Source organism: Cervus canadensis, chromosome 1, assembly GCF_019320065.1.
Source record: "Cervus canadensis isolate Bull #8, Minnesota chromosome 1, ASM1932006v1, whole genome shotgun sequence".
Classification (NCBI taxonomy): Eukaryota; Metazoa; Chordata; class Mammalia; order Artiodactyla; family Cervidae; genus Cervus; species Cervus canadensis.
Window position 1 is genome coordinate 80364464 of NC_057386.1, and position 18596 is coordinate 80383059.

The following is an 18596-nucleotide window of genomic DNA, read 5'->3' on the forward strand; positions in this document are numbered from 1 at the left end:
TATTCAAAGGAGAGGATTTTATAAAACTGAATCACTAGGGGTCTCTCTGGGGTGGGGCTGCCGTAATAATGATTGTGCTGTCACTTCAGTCCTATCCAACTCTTTGCAACCCTATGGACTTGTAACTCACCAGGGTCCTCTATCCGTGGGATTCTCCAGGCAAGACTATTGGAGAGGGTTGCCATGCCCCTCACCAGGGATCTTCCTGACTCAGGGATTGAACATGAGTCCCTTTTGTCTCCTGCATTGAGAGGCAGGCTCTTTACCACCAGCGCCACCTAAGAAGCCCCATGATATTGATCAGTTGAAATTGTCCTCTTATCTACAGTATAAGCCACATGGAAGAAAGAACCTTGTTGAAGAAATAAAATAATTCAGCAAATTCTAACAGTCTTACATATGGTATCTTGTGTGCATTTCATATCCATTTGAACTTTAAAAGACTGTAATTGCACATACACGTTTGAGGAAAATTAAAGTGCCTGATTTTCTGAGAGAATAATGCTACAGTTTTGTTTCTTGTTTTGTAATCACTATGTGTTTATAATATATAAAACATAAGAATAAAAATGAAGATCTGACTAGATCAGCAGTTACTGGTGTCTATCAGATTTTATCCGGTATTCATTCCAACAGTATATTTCTCTCTGGCTCCTGACATATACTTGATTTCAATTCTAAAACATCACATATTTTAGCAGGAGTTTAAAATAGTTATCTATCCAGTTAGAATGCAGGCAGTGATGGATGCAAGTTGGTTCCCTGGGGACCTTGTTAGAGAAAATCACTCATATGTTCAGTGAGCATTTGAACAAATGGACCTGCTGTTCTACCTAATGCTAGTGCAATTCCTTGATATATGGCCACTGTGTGTAACAATTGATACTGTCATTTACTTCAGAATCATAATGTTTCTAAACTCGAGTCATAAAAGCTGCAAATTAATGCTTCTTTAAGAGGTTATCACAAATCAGAAAAATAAATGAATAATCCTGGTCCAGGTAGTTACTCAATTAAAATAAATGCATGTTCATAGTTGCAGGAATTAAAACACTATTTAATACATTTTTGTATTAAGGTATTCTGGAAAGCTTCAGTTGAGCATGCCTCCTGGTGGATTCTATTTTTTAGGCAACAGGTGATTCACTAAAAGCTTTTGCTGCTATTGGTAGGATTGTCTAACCATCAGAGAGCATGAATCTACTATGACTTGTGTAAAGCTGCCAACAGTAACTTTAATTTGCGTGTCATGGCCTAAAGTAAATTTAATTTGATTTCCATTTATAATATACTAAATATTCCATGAGATATCTTTGTGGATCAAGCCTAAAGGTTGTTTAGGTGTTTAATACAAAAGCTAAAAATTAAATGTCCGTATACTTTTATAACAATATACAGCTCCCCTAATGGCACTTTTATAATAGATTCAAACCTGCTTTCAAAAGGAAAAGGTTTTCCAAAATGTATTTCAAAGATTTTATCTGGCTATTTGATACCACATTCAATATTCAAATAAGAAACCATAGAATTATATGCTTTCTACTTTAATAAAGGGGAATGACAATTGAATAAACCAGAAACTTAAGTAATCAAAAAATGTGTTTGGCATTAAAATTTGATTTAGTCACTTAATTTAAATAAATATTACTTGAGTTTTAGGAATTGAGTACATTACCATAGATTGAAGTCAAAGCTGATGAAGAAAATGCCTTTGTATCAATTGATCAGCTGTTTTTTTCTCTCCCAATAAGCACATTATAGTTATCACAAACATGGACAGTCCAGTGGCTTGACCTGGCTTTCAAAATCTTCTCTCACAAATGTTGGGGATTAAATGGACACATCCAGTAGATTTCAGTAATCTGAATATGAAGAAAGAAGTGTTTATGTAGTAAAACATATAAAATAATCACGAGGCAGTATACAAATATGACTAATTTCATTATTTCCCTGATGGCTCAGATAGTAAAGAATCTGCCTGCAATGCAGGAGACTTGGGTTCAGTCCCCAGGTTGGGAAGATCCCCTGGAGAAAGGAATGGTAAGCCACTCCAATATTCTTGCCTGGAGATTCCCCTCCCATGGAGGAGCTTGGCACAATCCATGGGGTCACAAATGGTGGACATGACTAAGTGATAAACACTTTCACTTTTCACTCTCATTATTTAGAACAGTAAATACGCATTGTAAACCTGACTTTCTAACTTCCTAGTTTAATAAAGAAGAAATATGATAAAACTAAATAAATACTATTTGACTCTTTCAGGTATATATATGTATGTAATTTATGAGACCTACATACATTTAAATGATGTTTGTGAATAAATAAGTATATAAGTATAAAAATTAGACATATTTAAAATACATTTAAATAGTAGGAGTAGTGTCCTGTGAACTTCACTTGCATTCTGTTACTCACTATGCTCCTTCTATTACTAAGGTTTATTATAATTTTTGCCATGGCGTGATGATGTTGAGATACATTTCTCATGGTCTATTACATTCCTTATTTCTTACCCAACTTATATATCAATACATATGCATGCTGATATTTTTTTTCTGTCAGCTAGATACAGTTATAAAAATATCCCAGTAGAAGCAGATGAGAAGAAGATAACTAAGCTTCAGTTTCAATGTAAAAATTATGATTCCTCAGGTATACATGGATGGGTGAGGATTCAACTAAGAAAGCTTTAAATTACTTTATATAAGAAATTGGGATTTTGAAACAAACAATTGACTGTTCTAGAAGATGAAATAAGAGAATAGATTTCTGGTTGGAAAGGAATTGACCTCAAAATATGGTCAAGGGAGTCTAGAAAGAAAGGGAGTGAGGGAGATTTCACTGACAAAGGAAAAAGTCCAAGAAATTTTCAAGGAAGGCACAAGAATAAGACTTTTTATCAGAACTTTTATGGCTTGTGGAAGCAAACATTGTTTCAGTCAAATATATAGTCAGGAAAATAGTTGTCATGTAAGTTATTATTTAAAACATTGAAGTTATACAACTTATACAAGATATTGTAACTAATGAAATAACACAATATTTATAAATTGGAATGTAAAAATCTAACCCTACCAGTTTCCTTTCCAACATTTCTAGTGAAAGCAATGTTAACAGTAAGTGATGTTAACACAGTTATGTCCATTTACATAATCTTCCATTTTTCTACATATATGCACAAAATATTTGAAAATACATATTTTTTCACTATTGGTTATTTTGTAAAACACAAAGGTATCATATTACAGGTCTAAAATCTGGAAACCTTGGGACTAGATGTGTTTCAGGATTAAGAATTTTTTTCAGATTTAGAAGGATGGTATAATGCATAACTGATCAGGATTTGTGCTGCATTCCTTAAATACATCAACATGTCTGAAGAAAAGCATATGGAAATCCACACCAAGTAAAACAATACTGAGAAGAAACATATCAGTTCAAGTCATGTTTCATCACCAAATGAGTTAACAACAAATTATATGGTTGGAAAAATTCAATTTTCAGAACATTTAGGGAAGAGGTCCTGAAAAGCAAGAAAGACACTGTGAACCTACAGATATATAGTCAGCTCTTTATATATGTAGGTTTTGCATCTGTGGATTCAACGAACTGGGATAAAAATTTTTCATGGAAAAAAGAATATGAAAGTTCCAAAAGGCAAAGCTTGAATTTGCATAGTCAAATATTTATATAGCACTTATGTTGCATTTGAGTGAAGTAGCTCAGTCATGTGCAACTTTTTGCGACCCCATGGACTGTAGCCTACCAGGCTCCTCCCTCCATGGGATTCTCCAGGCAAGAATACTGGAATGGGTTGCCATTTCCTTCTCCAGGGGATCTTCCTGACCCAGGGATAGAACCCAGGTCTCCTGCATTGCAGGCAGATGCTTTAACTGCTGAGCCACCAGGGAAGCCTGGTGTTGCATTTACAACTGTTTGCATAGTATTTACATTGTATTAGGTATTATAAATAAATTAGAAATGCTTGAAATATGTGGAAGGATGTGTTAGGTTAAGTGCAAATATTACCTCATCTTACATGAGGGACTTAAATGTCATTGGATTTTGGAGTTTGGAAGACTGGAGGAACTAGAGGTGGTTTTCTGAAACTAATCCTTTGGAAGATACCAAGGGATGACTGTCCTACTCTCCAATTTGGTTTCTCTTAATACATTTTGGCATGTCCTTTGTCCTGTTAAATGTAGATTTCAAAAATTATTTGCTTAGCATTAAAAAGTTTAAGCATGATTTATTTAACATTTTTCCATTGACGGGCATTTGTGACTTTTTCGTTGTTTTGCTATTACAGATACAGACAAGCATGAAATGTCAGTTTTAATTGTAAAATAGTATCTATTTTGAAAATATTTATCTGGATTTAAATCACTAGACAAGCAACTTGGAAAAGCATATATATTAAGTAACTAGAAATTATTTTTTAATAGCATTTATATACCTTTATTCCATTTTAGTGACTGAAGTAACTGGAAACTAGGCTTTAACCCCTAGTACACCTCCAGTGCAACTTTGAGTCTTTGGTGAGGATTTTTGGGCCCCCAGGATATAAAGTTTGGGGATCCCCTCATAGCTCAGTCGGTAAAGAATCTGCCTGCAATACAGGAGACCTGGGTTTGATTCCTGGGTTGGAAAGATCCCCTAGTGAAGAAGATGGCAACCCACTCCAGTAGTCACGCCTGGGAAATTCCATGGACAGAGAAGCTGGTAGGCCACAGTCCACGGGGTCACAAGAGTCAGATACAACTTAGTGCCTGAACCACCAATGTATAAAATTTGCCAAGATTCCCTTTTGTGGAAGGCAAAGATACTAACTTTGCCCACCTAGTCCCAACAGCATTGGCAAGAAGGGAACTTCTGTCATATTGGAAATGCTCCCCATCTTTTTTAATGTGTCCATTAATTATATGGGTGTTCACCTTTACATAATTTATTAAATGTCCACTTGTGACTCTAACTCTTTTTGAATGTGTGGAATACATGAAAAATTATAAATATCATTTACCAGTGGAAGTTGTTAATTAACCAAAGTTATATTTAAGAGGATTACATGTCTAAAATTTTTCGGTTTTATTGATATCAGGTATCAGTAACTATAGGTGGATTTCTGACATTGTGAGAAACAATTTGTTGTAGCAGGCTTTTGCTATTTAAATTGCATTTGATGCCTTAGAAAGAGTATAAGAGGATGAGGTACATATATACCGAAAAAAACGAATATGATTTCTTAAAACATTTTTTCTTTCAAAGTGAAGTACAAGCAGCAAGACATTTCAACTCATGACCAAATGAGTTTTTAAACTTTCACAAATTTCTATGTGTTAATTTTATATCCTCCAATTTTACTATATTCATTGCTTAGCTCTAGTAATTTTCTGGTAGAGTCTTTAGGTTTTCTATGTAGAGGATGATGTCATCTGCAAACAGTGAGAGTTTCACTTCTTCTTTTCCTATCTGGATTCCTTTTACACAGAAATTCCTTGCATTCCTATACACTAACAATGAGAAAACAGAAAGAGAAATTCAGGAAACAATCCCATTCACCATTGCAACAAAAAGAATAAAATCCTTAGGAGTATATCTTCCTAAAGAAACAAAAGACCTCTTCAGAGAAAACTATAAAACACTGATGAAAGAAATCAAAGAGGACACAAATAGATGGAGAAATATACCGTATTCATGGACTGGAAGAATCAATATTGTGAAAATGACTATACTATCCAAAGCAATCTATAGATTCAGTGCAACTCCTATCAAGCTACCAACGGTATTCTTCAAAGCACTAGAACAAATAATTTCACAATTTGTATGGAAATACAAAAAACCTTGAATAGCCAAAGCAATCTTGAGAAAGAAGAATGGATCTGGAGGAATCAACCTGCCTGACTTCAGGTTCTACTACAAAGCCACAGTCATCAAGACAGTATGGTACTGGCACAAAGACAGAAATATAGATCAATGGAACAGAATAGAAAGCCCAGAGATAAACCCATGTACCTACGGACACCTTATCTTTGACAAAGGAGGCAAGGATGTACAATGGGAAAAAGACAACCTCTTTAACAAGTGGTGCTGGGAAAACTGGTCAACCACTTGTAAAAGAATGAAACTAGAACACTTTCTAACACCGTACACAAAAATAAACTCAAAATGGATTAAAGATCTAAATGTAAGACCAGAAACTATAAAACTCCTAGAGGAGAACATAGGCAAAACACTCTCCGACATAAATCACAGCAGGATCCTCTATGACCCACCTCCCAGAATATTGGAAATAAAAGCAAAACTAAACAAATGGGACCTAATGAAACTTAAAAGCTTTTGCATAACAAAGGAAACTATAAGCAAGGTGAGAAGACAGCCTTCAGAATGGGATAAAATAATAGCAAACGAAGAAACAGACAAAGGATTAATCTCAAAAATATACAAGCAACTCCTGCAGCTCAATTCCAGAAAAATAAATGACCCAATCAAAAAATGGGCCAAAGAACTAAACAGACATTTCTCCAAAGAAGACATACAGATGGCTAACAAACACATGAAAAGATGCTCAACATCACTCATTATCACAGAAATGCAAATCAAAACCACAATGAGGTACCATTACACGCCAGTCAGGATGGCTGCTATCCAAAAGTCTACAAGCAATAAATGCTGGAGAGGGTGTGGAGAAAAGGGAACCCTCTTACACTGTTGGTGGGAATGCAAACTAGTACAGCCGCTATGGAGAACTGTGTGGAGATTTCTTAAAAAACTGGAAATAGAACTGCCATATGACCCAGCAATCCCACTCCTGGACATACACACGGAGGAAACCAGAGCTGAAAGAGACACATGCACCCCAATGTTCATCGCAGCACTGTTTATAATTGCCAGGACATGGAAGCAACCTAGATGCCCATCAGCAGATGAATGGATAAGGAAGCCGTGGTACATATACACCATGGAATATTACTCAGCCATTAAAAAGAATATATTAGAATCAGTTCTAATGAGATGGATGAAACTGGAGCCCATTATACAAAGTGAAGTAAGCCAGAAAGATAAAGACCAATACAGGATACTAACACATATATATGGGATTTAGAAAGATGGTAACAATAACCCTATATGCAAGACAGAAAAAGAGACACAGATGTACAGAACAGACTTTTGGACTTTTTTGGACTCTGTGGGAGGGGGGATGTTTCGAGAGAACAGCATCAAAACATGTATATTATCTATGGTGAAACAGATCACCAGCCCAGGTTGGATGCATGAGACAAGTGCTCGGGCCTGGTGCACTCGGAAGACCCAGAGGGATCGGGTAGAGAGGGAGGTGGGAGGGGGGATCGGGATGGGGAATACATGTAAATCCATGGCTGATTCATGTCAATGTATGGCAAAAACCACTACAATATTGTAAAGTAATTAGCCTCCAACTAATAAAAATAAATGAAAAAAAAATAAAATAAACTTTCACAACTTTCTAAATTCCAGTACAACAGTTTTAAAAATGACTGTAAACATTTCCCTTTTTAAATTTCTTTGCCCTAAATTTTAGCAGAACAAAGCTGAGTTTTTATAGAAATATGAATTGTTTTCAGTTCATTCTCATTATATAACTATTTTTTCATATTTCCAATAAAATATTAACTAAAGGTGATCCTGTTAACTATAATAAATGAGCAAAACTATTTGACTTTTAATGGAAAAATTGGAAACCTTTCTAATAATGGAATAATGCCCTTGGTATTTACCATTTCCACTGAATCATCTGGTCCAGCACATTGAGATTTTAGAAGTACATATTAAAACACATTGTACTAATTCAGCATATTAGCCTTCTTAATGAGGTGAGGGTAATTGCAAAAATTTAGTAGCATCCTTTTTAGACTAGAAAAATGTATTACTTTAGTTCTCTATAACCATATTAATTAAATCATTACACAACAAAGATATTTCATAAAGTTTTAATAACCTCTATTTCACACAGGATTTATAAGTTCCTAAGTGAGTAGATAATAACTTTGACTTTAAACTTCAGCAAGCTAAAACAAATCATCTTGTTTGTATGTGTTACTGTCTTAGGTAATGCCAATTTATAGTGAAATGCAAATATATGACTCACAAAAGAAATCACCATTGCTAAGTATTAAATGATATAATGAAGTACTTAAAACTTTAAATTAATTAAATTAAAGTTACATTAATATAACTGGGAAAATTTTTAAATGCTTTTTAAATACTTGGCAATCTCTTTGTTCAATACTGTTGGAGAAATGGTATTAATCCCATCAAGTGGAAACTAACTACTTACAACTATTTAAACACATTTGAGTCTCAAAGTTGACCTGTCTGAGTATCTAGAGAGTCAAGGATCTTAAAAACTAGACTTGATTACCTATCAAGAACAAAGTTTGAAGATTTGAGTAAATATATTTCAGTTCAGTTCAGTCCCTCAGTCGTGTCCGACTCTTTGCAACCCCATGGACCACAGCACACCAGGCCTCCATATCCATCACCAACTCCCAGAGTTTACCCAAACTCATGACCATCCAGTTGCTGATGCCACCCAACTATCTCCTCCTCTGTCATCCCCTTCTCCTGCCCTCAATCTTTCCCATCATCAGGGGCTTTTCAAATGAGTCAGCAAGGAATTTTTCCCTACACACCTCTTCTTTCGTGTGGCTTCCCTGTTGGTTCAGACCATAAAGAATATGCCTGCAATACTGGAGACCCAGGTTGGATCCCTGGGTGGGAAAGATCCCTTGGAGAAAAGAATGGCTACCCATTCTTTGGGGAATTGCCTGGAGAAGTCCAAGGACAGAAGAGCCTGTTAGGCTACAGTCCACAGGGTCGCAAAGAGTCAGACATGACTGAACAACTAACACTTTCACTTTACTTATGACCTCTAGCATACTGAAATAAACTTAAAACCTTTCTGCTAGAACAGTTAAGAGAGTGGACTCTAGATGGTGGAGGTATAAATCTTACCATTCTCTGTGTTTAGTGGATTGAATCATAGTAGGAAAGGGAGAGAGAAAAATCCTAGATGAAATCAATGAAAGTCAAAGAAAAACAAAAATCATGCTCTGTCACCACCTCTTAAGACTTTGGGACATAGCTTACAGTATTTGATTGACTAACTTTATCTAGGAGAAGCAGAGTAAAATTGGTATTTTGATCAGTTAAAACACCTCATTTCTCAGGTAGATCAATTGCAGTAATACAAAAGGTTCCAGGATTTCCCACTTGTTCTCCAGTAATAGATACAGAATATCACTGAGATGTAAAAATCAATGAACCTGCCAAGGGATTTCTGTGGTGATAAGAGGATGATCACACAGCACAGGTTATGAGACATAGTCTAGACCTGGGATACATGGAGGATGTGACTGAAATTGAGAGAGTTGTCAGTGATTCTATTAACTTCAGGAGAATACTCCATTGGGTCATCAGATTGAAGAGATCACCAGGGCTTGGTAGTGCTAACACAACTGAACATGAGTGACACTAGCCTCAGACTTTTAGTAACATAGTCAGTGAGGGAAGAGGTTGCTGCCCAATCAGCAAAATAAGTTAGACTCAATAAGGAAATAATATTAAGTAAACAAACAAACAAACATCCATATAAGCACAGATCACCCAAATGCACTATGGAAGTTGATCCTTTTCATCATTATTCATTCAGCTTTTACATTTCATGCATGTCATCATTAGAGTTTACTCAAGTATACTTTCAGTAAATAGCAATTATTTAATTGCTTATTGAAAAATACACTTTATATACAATTTTCACATATGGATGAAGCATTGATTTTGCAGCTTGTGTCTAATTGCATAAAGATGATGTATCATGTTTATATCATTAATAGATATGAAACACAAAATCATGTTAGACATTTTGCTATAAGAAATCCCTTTTGCAACATGTCCAATAATGACTGCAGATATATTAACCATTCAGATATACAAAGTGCCAAATTCTTCTTTGAATTTAGATAGCTTATTTATGAGAATTCTCCAAATAAGCTAAACTGCACATGTTTAAATGAATTTTTATGAATATCATTAAATATAACCATTGAAATTATTTACACCTTCATACATGGATTTTAATGTTGGGAGGCAATTCTCTATCATTTCTCTCATTTATAAACATCTTACAATAACATACTGACAACTTTTTGTTCTGGATTATCATTTCAAGGGTATTTGTAAGTAAACATCCTTGGAAGATAGAGATAGTGTTTCCATAAAGAACAGAGTACAGTCTTGTTGTGTGTTGTATAAGGAAGAAAACACCTCTCTTTTAGACAAATATTGGGAAGGTGTGGGTGCGATCCATTAGGAAAAATTGGGTTTCTAAGGTTAAAGTTCCTCGGCTGGGAAATAAAATGACAGCTTGAATAGTATCCTTCTACATTCACCTGTATCATCCTCATGGGAGTTCCCTGAGGAACCAGGGCAAACATGAAGCTCATTCGGTTGGTAGTGCCACAAGTATGAAGGTTCTTGGTCTGGTTCAGAATTCTCATATTTTCTGCCTGCATTTCTGAAATATGGAAAGCTAACTTATAAGCATGCAATCAAGATACAATCTCAGATTCTTCACAGTTCTCTGTTAGGTATTGTGTTAGGCACTAGGAATACATAATTTGGACCAGAAATGCATTATCCCTGATATCAATTGGAGAAGGCAATGGCACCCCACTCCAGTACTCTTGCCTGGAAAATCCCATGGACGGAGGAGCCTGGTAGGCTACAGTCCATAGGGTCACTACGAGTCGGACACGACTGAGTGACTTCGCTTTCACTTTTCACTTTCACACCTTGAAGAAGGAAATGGCAACCCACTCCAGTGTTCTTGCCTTGAGAATCCCAGGGACAGGGGAGCCCGGTGGGCTGCCATCTGTGGGGTCGCACAGGGTCGAACACGACTGAAGTGACTTAGCAGCGACAGCAGCAGCTGATATCAATAAGTTTACCATCCTATATAAAAAAAGTGTATATGTTTGATGGGTCACACAGGAAAGACACATCTGCATAGCAGCCTGAGGAATGTGGCATGTCCAGTGGTCTACTTTGTATTCCGCATAAATTCAGCTCAATGTTAAGAGGGAAAAAAATGGGGTTTCCAATAACAAGATAATCAGAACATTGATATTTAGACTCTAATAAGAAGATAAGATCAGTATGTAATATCTTAGGACATATTTGAATGTGATGAGGATTAATTTTACCATAGGATATCCTAGCTCAGCTTACTTTTTGTAATGTAGTGGCTTACAGGAAGGAGAATGTGAGTGTTGACACAATAGTTACTTGTATTGTTTTTGACTAGTGTATTATAAACTTGCCAAAACTTATATGAGCAAAGCCACATAAAATAAAGCATGCCATGCATGGGCATTATGTCATGATAGAAGTTTAAGCATAATGATTACATACTCTTTAGTGTTCCTTTCTGACCTCAAATGCATAGAAATGAAGGTCATGTGTACTTTAAAAAATTCACAACTTTGCTGGAAAAAGGTCTTTTATTGAATCAGAAATTAGTAGACATTCCTGAAAGAAGGAAGGCAGAAACAATTTGATTGACAAAAGATACCATAGACTGAACTTATACTTTTAAAAAGTGGTGATGATTTAACTTGGGAGAAATTTAGTTGTTCCAGGCAGTAGTCAACCATGACCCTTTGTTTAGGCAGAAGCAATGAATGTGGGACTTATGAATAGAATGGTAGAGTAATGCCTCCACCATGCAAGTCCTTGAATGGGAAGACCCCAAAAGTTAACAAGATCAGGACATTCTATGTGGAGGTCATTACAACGTAAAAAAAACTGTGAGAAGAGAAAGCAAATCCAGGCAAACTTGAAGTCTATGATAACAAGATGACCAGACAACTATCCTATCAAAAATAAGATGATTGCCAGTAACTTTACAATGCATCAAGCTTTGGTTTATTAAATGCACTTTGAACAAAGCAAAATTTATCTTAACTAATTTGAATAACTGTTTTCACCTTGTTTCTCTACTACTCTTCCATCACCTTATAATGTATCCCCAAAGGACAAAGTTACTCATGCACATCACTAGTTATATCTAATTGAAACATAAAGTGGTCAGTATTTATTACTGAAAAAAATGTTTGATAAGTACCAATACAAATAGACAGCAGCATGACATTCTGTTAAAAGTAATATTACATAGCATTAAAATTTTGAAGTAAATGAAGACAATGAGAAAGGGCACCAAAACAAGAAACCAAGCAACAGATCTGGTATGAGAGCACTAACAGCACAAAGAGAAGATGAACTTTATTTTTTTTCCCCAATTATTTTTATTAGTTGGAGGCTAATTACTTTACAATATTGTAGTGGTTTTTGCCATACATTGACATGAATCAGCCATGGATTTACATGTGTTCCCCATCCTGAACCCCCCTCCTGCCTCCCTCCCCATTCCATCCCTCTGGGCATCCAGTGTACCAAGCCTCGAGCACTTGTCTCATGAATCCCAACCTGGACTGGCGATCTGTTTCACACTTGATAATATACCGTTCCGAGCTGTTCTCATCAGATCATCCGCACCCTCACCTTCTCTCATAAGAGTCGAAGTCCCTGTTCTAACTACATTGTGTGTCTCTTTTTCTGTCTTGCATATTAGGGTTATTGTTACCATCTTTCTAAATTCCATATATGAATGTGTTAGTATACTGTATTGGTCTTTATCTTCTGGCTTACTTCACTCTGTATAATGGGCTCCAGTTTCATCCATCTCATTAGAACTGATTCAAATGAATTCTTTTTAATGGCTGAGTAATATTCCATGGTGTATATGTACCACAGCTTCCTTATCCATTTGTCTGCTGATGGGCATCTAGGGTGCTTCCATGTCCTGGCTATTATAAACAGTGCTGTGATAAACATTGGGGTGCACGTGCCTCTTTCAGATCTGGTTTCCTCCGTGTGTATGCCCAGAAGTGGGATTGCTGGGTCATATAGCAGATCTATTTCCAGTTTTTTAAGAAATCTCCACACTGTTCTCCATAGTAGCTGTACTAGTTTGCATTTCCCACCAACAGTGTAAGAGGGTTCCCTTTTCTCCACACCCTCTCCAGCATTTATTGCTTGTAGACTTTTGGATAGCAGCCATCCTGACTGGCGTGTAATGGTACCTCATTGTGGTTTTGATTTGCATTTCTCTAATAATGAGTGATGTTGAGCATCTTTTCATGTGTTTGTTAGCCATCTGTATGTCTTCTTTGGAGAAATGTCTGTTTAGTTCTTTGGCCCATTTTTTGATTGGGTCATTTATTTTTCTGGAATTGAGCTGCAGGAGTTGCTTGTATATTTTTGAGATTAATCTTTTGGTCTGTTTCTTCATTTGCTATTATTTTCTCCCATTCTGAAGGCTGTCTTTTCACCTTGCTTATAGTTTCGTTTGTTCTGCAAAAGCTTTTAAGTTTCATTAGGTCCCATTTGTTTATTTTTGCTTTTATTTCCAATATTCTGTGAGGTGGGTCATAGAGGATCTTGCTGTGATTTATGTCGGAGAGTGTTTTGCTCTATGTTCTCCTCTAGGAGTTTTATAGTTTCTGGTCTTACATTTAGATATTTAATCCATTTTGAGTTTATTTTTGTGTACGGTGTTAGAAAGTGTTCTAGTTTCATTCTTTTACAAGTGGTTGACCAGTTTTCCCAGCACCACTTGTTAAAGAGGTTGTCTTTTTCCCATTGTACATCCTTGCCTCCTTTGTCAAAGATAAGGTGTCCGTAGGTACATGGGTTTATCTCTGGGCTTTCTATTCTGTTCCATTGATCTATATTTCTGTCTTTGTGCCAGTACCATACTGTCTTGATGACTGTGGCTTTGTAGTAGAACCTGAAGTCAGGCAGGTTGATTCCTCCAGATCCATTCTTCTTTCTCAAGATTGCTTTGGCTATTCAAGGTTTTTTGTATTTCCATACAAATTGTGAAATTATTTGTTCTAGTGCTTTGAAGAATACCGTTGGTAGCTTGATAGGAGTTGCACTGAATCTATAGATTGCTTTGGATAGTATAGTCATTTTCACAATATTGATTCTTCCAGTCCATGAATACGGTATATTTCTCCATCTATTTGTGTCCTCTTTGATTTCTTTCATCAGTGTTTTATAGTTTTCTCTGAAGAGGTCTTTTGTTTCTTTAGGTAGATATACTCCTAAGTATTTTATTCTTTTTGTTGCCATGGTGAATGGGATTGTTTCCTGAATTTCCCTTTCTGTTTTCTCATTGTTAGTGTATAGGAATGCAAGGGATTTCTGTGTGTTAATTTTATATCCTGCAACTTTACTACATTCGTTGATTAGCTCTAGTAATTTTCTGGTAGAGTCTTTAGGGTTTTCTATGTAGAGGATCATGACATCTGCAAATAGTGAGAGTTTTACTTCTTCTTTTCCTATCTGGATTCCTTTTATTTCTTTTTCTGCTCTGATTGCTGTGGCCAAAACTTCCAAAACTATGTTGAATAGTAGTGGTGAGAGTGGGCACCCATGTCTTGTTGCTGACTTTAGGGGAAATGCTTTCAATTTTTCACCATTGAGGATAATGTTTGCTGTGGGTTTGTCATATATAGCTTTTATTATGTTGAGGACTGTTCCTTCTATTCCTTCTTTCTGGAGAGTTTTTTTTTTTTTTTTTTTTTTATCATAAATAGATGTTGAATTTTTCAAAGGCTCTTTCTGCATCTATTGAGAGAATCATATGGTTTTTATCTTTCAATTTGTTAATGTGGTGTATTACATTAATTGATTTTTGGATATTAAAGAATCCTTGCATTCCTGTGATAAAGCCCACTTGGTCATGATGTATGATCTTTTTAATATGTTGTTGGATTCTGTTTGCTAGAATTCTGTTAAGGATTTTTGCATCTATGTTCATTAGCGATATTGGCCTGTAGTTTTCTTTTTTTTTGTGGCATCTTTGTCTGGTTTTGGAATTAGGGTGATGGTGGCCTCATAGAATGAGTTTGGAAGTTTACCTTCTTCTGAAATTTTCTGGAAGAATTTGAGTAAGATAGGCGTTAGCTGTTCTCTAAATTTTTGGTAGAATTCAGCTGTGAAGCCATCTGGTCCTGGGCTTTTGTTTGCTGGAAGATTTCTGATTACAGTTTCGATTTCCTTGCTTGTGATGGGTCTGTTAAGATCTTCTATTTCTTCCTGGTTCAGTTTTGGAAAGTTATACTTTTCTAAGAATTTCTCCATTTCTTCCAAGTTGTCCATTGTATTGGCAAAAAGCTGCTGGTAGTAGTCTCTTATGATCCTTTGTATTTCAGTGTTGTCTGTTGTGATCTCTCCATTTTCATTTCTAATTTTGTTGATTTGCTTCTTCTCCCTTTGTTTCTTAATGAGTTTTGCTAATGGTTTGTCAATTTTGTTTATCTTTTCAAAAAACCAGCTTTTATCTTTGTTTATTTTTGCTATGGTCTCTTTTGTTTCTTTGGCATTTATTTCTGCCCTAATTTTTAAGATTTCTTTCCTTTTACTAACCCTGGGGTTCTTCAATTCTTCCATCTCTAGTAGCTTTAGGTGTAGAGTTAGGTTATTAATTTGACTTTTTTCTTGTTTCTTCAGGTAAGCCTGTAATGCTATGAACCTTTCCCTTAGCACTGCTTTTACAGTGTCCCATAGGTTTTGGGTTGTTGTGTTTTCATTTTCATTCTTTTCTATGCCTATTTTGATTTCTTTTTTGATTTCCTCTATGATTTGTTGGTTATTCAGAAGTGTGTTATTTAGCCTCCATGTGTTTGAATTTTTAATAGTCTTTTTCCTGTAATTGAGATCTAGTCTTACTGCACTGTGGTCAGAAAAGATGACGGGAATGATTTCAATTTTGTTGCATTTACCAAGCCTAGATTTATGGCCCAGGATGTGATCTATTCTGGAGAAGATTCCACGTGCACTTGAGAAAAAGGTGAAATTGATTGTTTTGAGGTGAAATGCCCTATAGATATCAATTAGGTCTAGCTGGTCCATTGTGTCATTTAAAGTTTGTGTTTACTTGTTAATTTTCTGTTTAGTTGATCTATCCATAGGTGTGAGTGGGGGTATTAAAGTCTCCCACTATTATTGTGTTATTGTTAATTTCCCCTTTCATACTCGTTAGCATTTGCCTTACATATTGTAAGGCAATATGTAAAGCCCTTCACTTTCAGTCTGTATGTGTCCCTTGTTTAGAGGTGGGTCTCTTGTAGACAGCATATATAGGGGTCTTGTATTTGTATTCATTCAGCCAGTCTTTGTCTTTTGGTTGGGGCATTCAACCCATTTACATTTAAGGTAATTATTGATAGGTATGGTCCCATTGCCATTTACTTTGTTGTTTTGGGTTCACGTTTACACAAGCTTTCTGTGTTTCCTGTCTAGAGAAGATCCTTTAACATCTGTTGAAGAGCTGGTTTGGTGTTGCTGAATTCTCTCAGCTTTTGCTTGTCTATAAAGCTTTTGAATTCTCCTTCATATCCGAATGAGATCCTTGATGGGTACAGTAATCTGGGTTGTAGGTTATTCTCTTTCATTACTTTAAGTATGTTCTGCCATTCCCTTCTGGCCTGAAGAGTTTCTATTGAAAGGTCAGCTGTTATCCTGATAGGAATCCCTTTGTGTGTTATATGTTGTTTCTCCCTTGCTGCTTTTAATATTTGTTCTTTGTGTTTGATCTTTGTTAATTTGATTAATATGTGTCTTGTGGTGTTTCGACTTGGGTTTATCCTGTTTGGGACTCTCTGGGTTTCTTGGACCTGTGTAACTTTTTCCTCCCCCATTTTAGGGAAGTTTTCAGCTATTATCTCCTTGAGTATTTTCTCATGGCCTTTCTTTTTGTCTTCTTCTTCTGGGACTCTTATGATTTGAATGTTGGGGTGTTTCACATTGTCCCAGAGGTCCCTGAGGGTGTCCTCATTTCTTTTGATTCTTTTTTCTTTTTTCCTCTCTGCTTCATTTATCTCCACCATTTTATCTTCTACCTCACTTATCCTATCTTCTGCCTCTGTTATTCTACTGTTGGTTCCCTCCAGAGTGTTTTTGACCTCATTTATTGTATTATCCATTGTTAATTGACTCTTTTTTATTTCTTCTAGGTCCTTGTTAAACATTTCTTGCATCTTCTCAATCCTTGTTTCCAGGCTATTTATCCATAACTCCATTTTGTTTTCAAGATTTTGGATCATTATCATTATTCTAAATTCTTTTTCAGGTAGATTCTCTATCTCTTCCTCTTTTGTTTGGCTTGGTGGGCATTTTTCATGTTCCTTTACCTGCTGGGTATTTCTCTGCCTTTTCATCTTGTTTAGATTGCTGTGTTTGGAGTGGCCTTTCTGTATTCTGGTGGCCTGTTGTTCCTTTTTATTGTGGAGGTTTCTTCCAGTGGGTGGGGTTGGACGATTGGCTTGTCAAGGTTTTTTGGTTAGGGAAGCTTGTGTCGGTGTTCTGGAGCATGGAACTGGATTTCTTCTCTCTGGAGTTCAATGGAGTGTCCAGTAGTGAGTTTTGAGATGGGTCTATGTGCTTGGTGTGACTTTGGGTAGCCTGTATGTTGACGCTCAGGCTATGTTCCTGCATTGCTGGAGAATTTGCGTGGTATGTCTTGCTCTGGATCTTATTGGCTCTTGGGTGGTGGTTGGTTTCAGTGTAGGTATGGAGGCTTTTGGATGATCTCTTATTATTTAATGTTCCCTGTAGTCAGGAGTTTTCTGGTGTTCTCAGGTTTTGGGCTTAAGTCTCTTGCCTCTGGATATTAGTCTTATTCTTCCAGTAGCCTCAAGACTTCTCCAACTATACAGCACTGATAAAATAAAACTTCTAGGTTAATGGTGAAAAGATTCTGAAAAAGGTACTGAATATTGGAATCTTAAATGTCCAGAATTGATATCAAATACTGAAAAAGAAAGATTAAAAAACTAGAGTAGAGGTTAGACTATTAAAAATACAATATCAAAAACAAAAACACAAAAAATTTAAGAAATATATATGAAGTTCACTTTAAAAATAGGGTCTTTTTTTTTTCAAGGTTATAGTGAAATGAAAATGAAAATTAAGGAGTTATAGAGGAGTAATAGAGGACTTCAAAAAAAAAAGAAAAAAAAGAAAAAAAATTTTTTAATAAAAAAATAGTAAAAATATATGAAAATGAAAATGAAAATTAAGGAGTAATAGAGGAGTAATATTAGAGAAGGAAATGGCAACCCACTCCACTGTTCTTGCCTGGAGAATCCCAGGGATGGGGGAGCCTGGTGGGCTGCCGTCTATGGGGTCACACAGGATCAGACATGACTGAAGAGACTTAGCAGCAGCAGCAGTAACAGAGGAGTAATAGAGGACTTTAAAAGAAAATAAAAGAAAATGAAAATTAAGGTGCATTAGAGGAATAATAGGGAATTTTAAAAGAAAATAAAAGAGAAAAAATTTTTAAAAAAGAAAAAATAGAAAAAAAAATTTAATTAAAAAAAAAATATAAAATATATCTAGGAATTTCTCTGGAGCTGCTGTGGGCAGTATGGGTTCGGTTCAGTTTCAGATAGCTCCTTGTTCCAGCTTACACTTCTCAATATCTA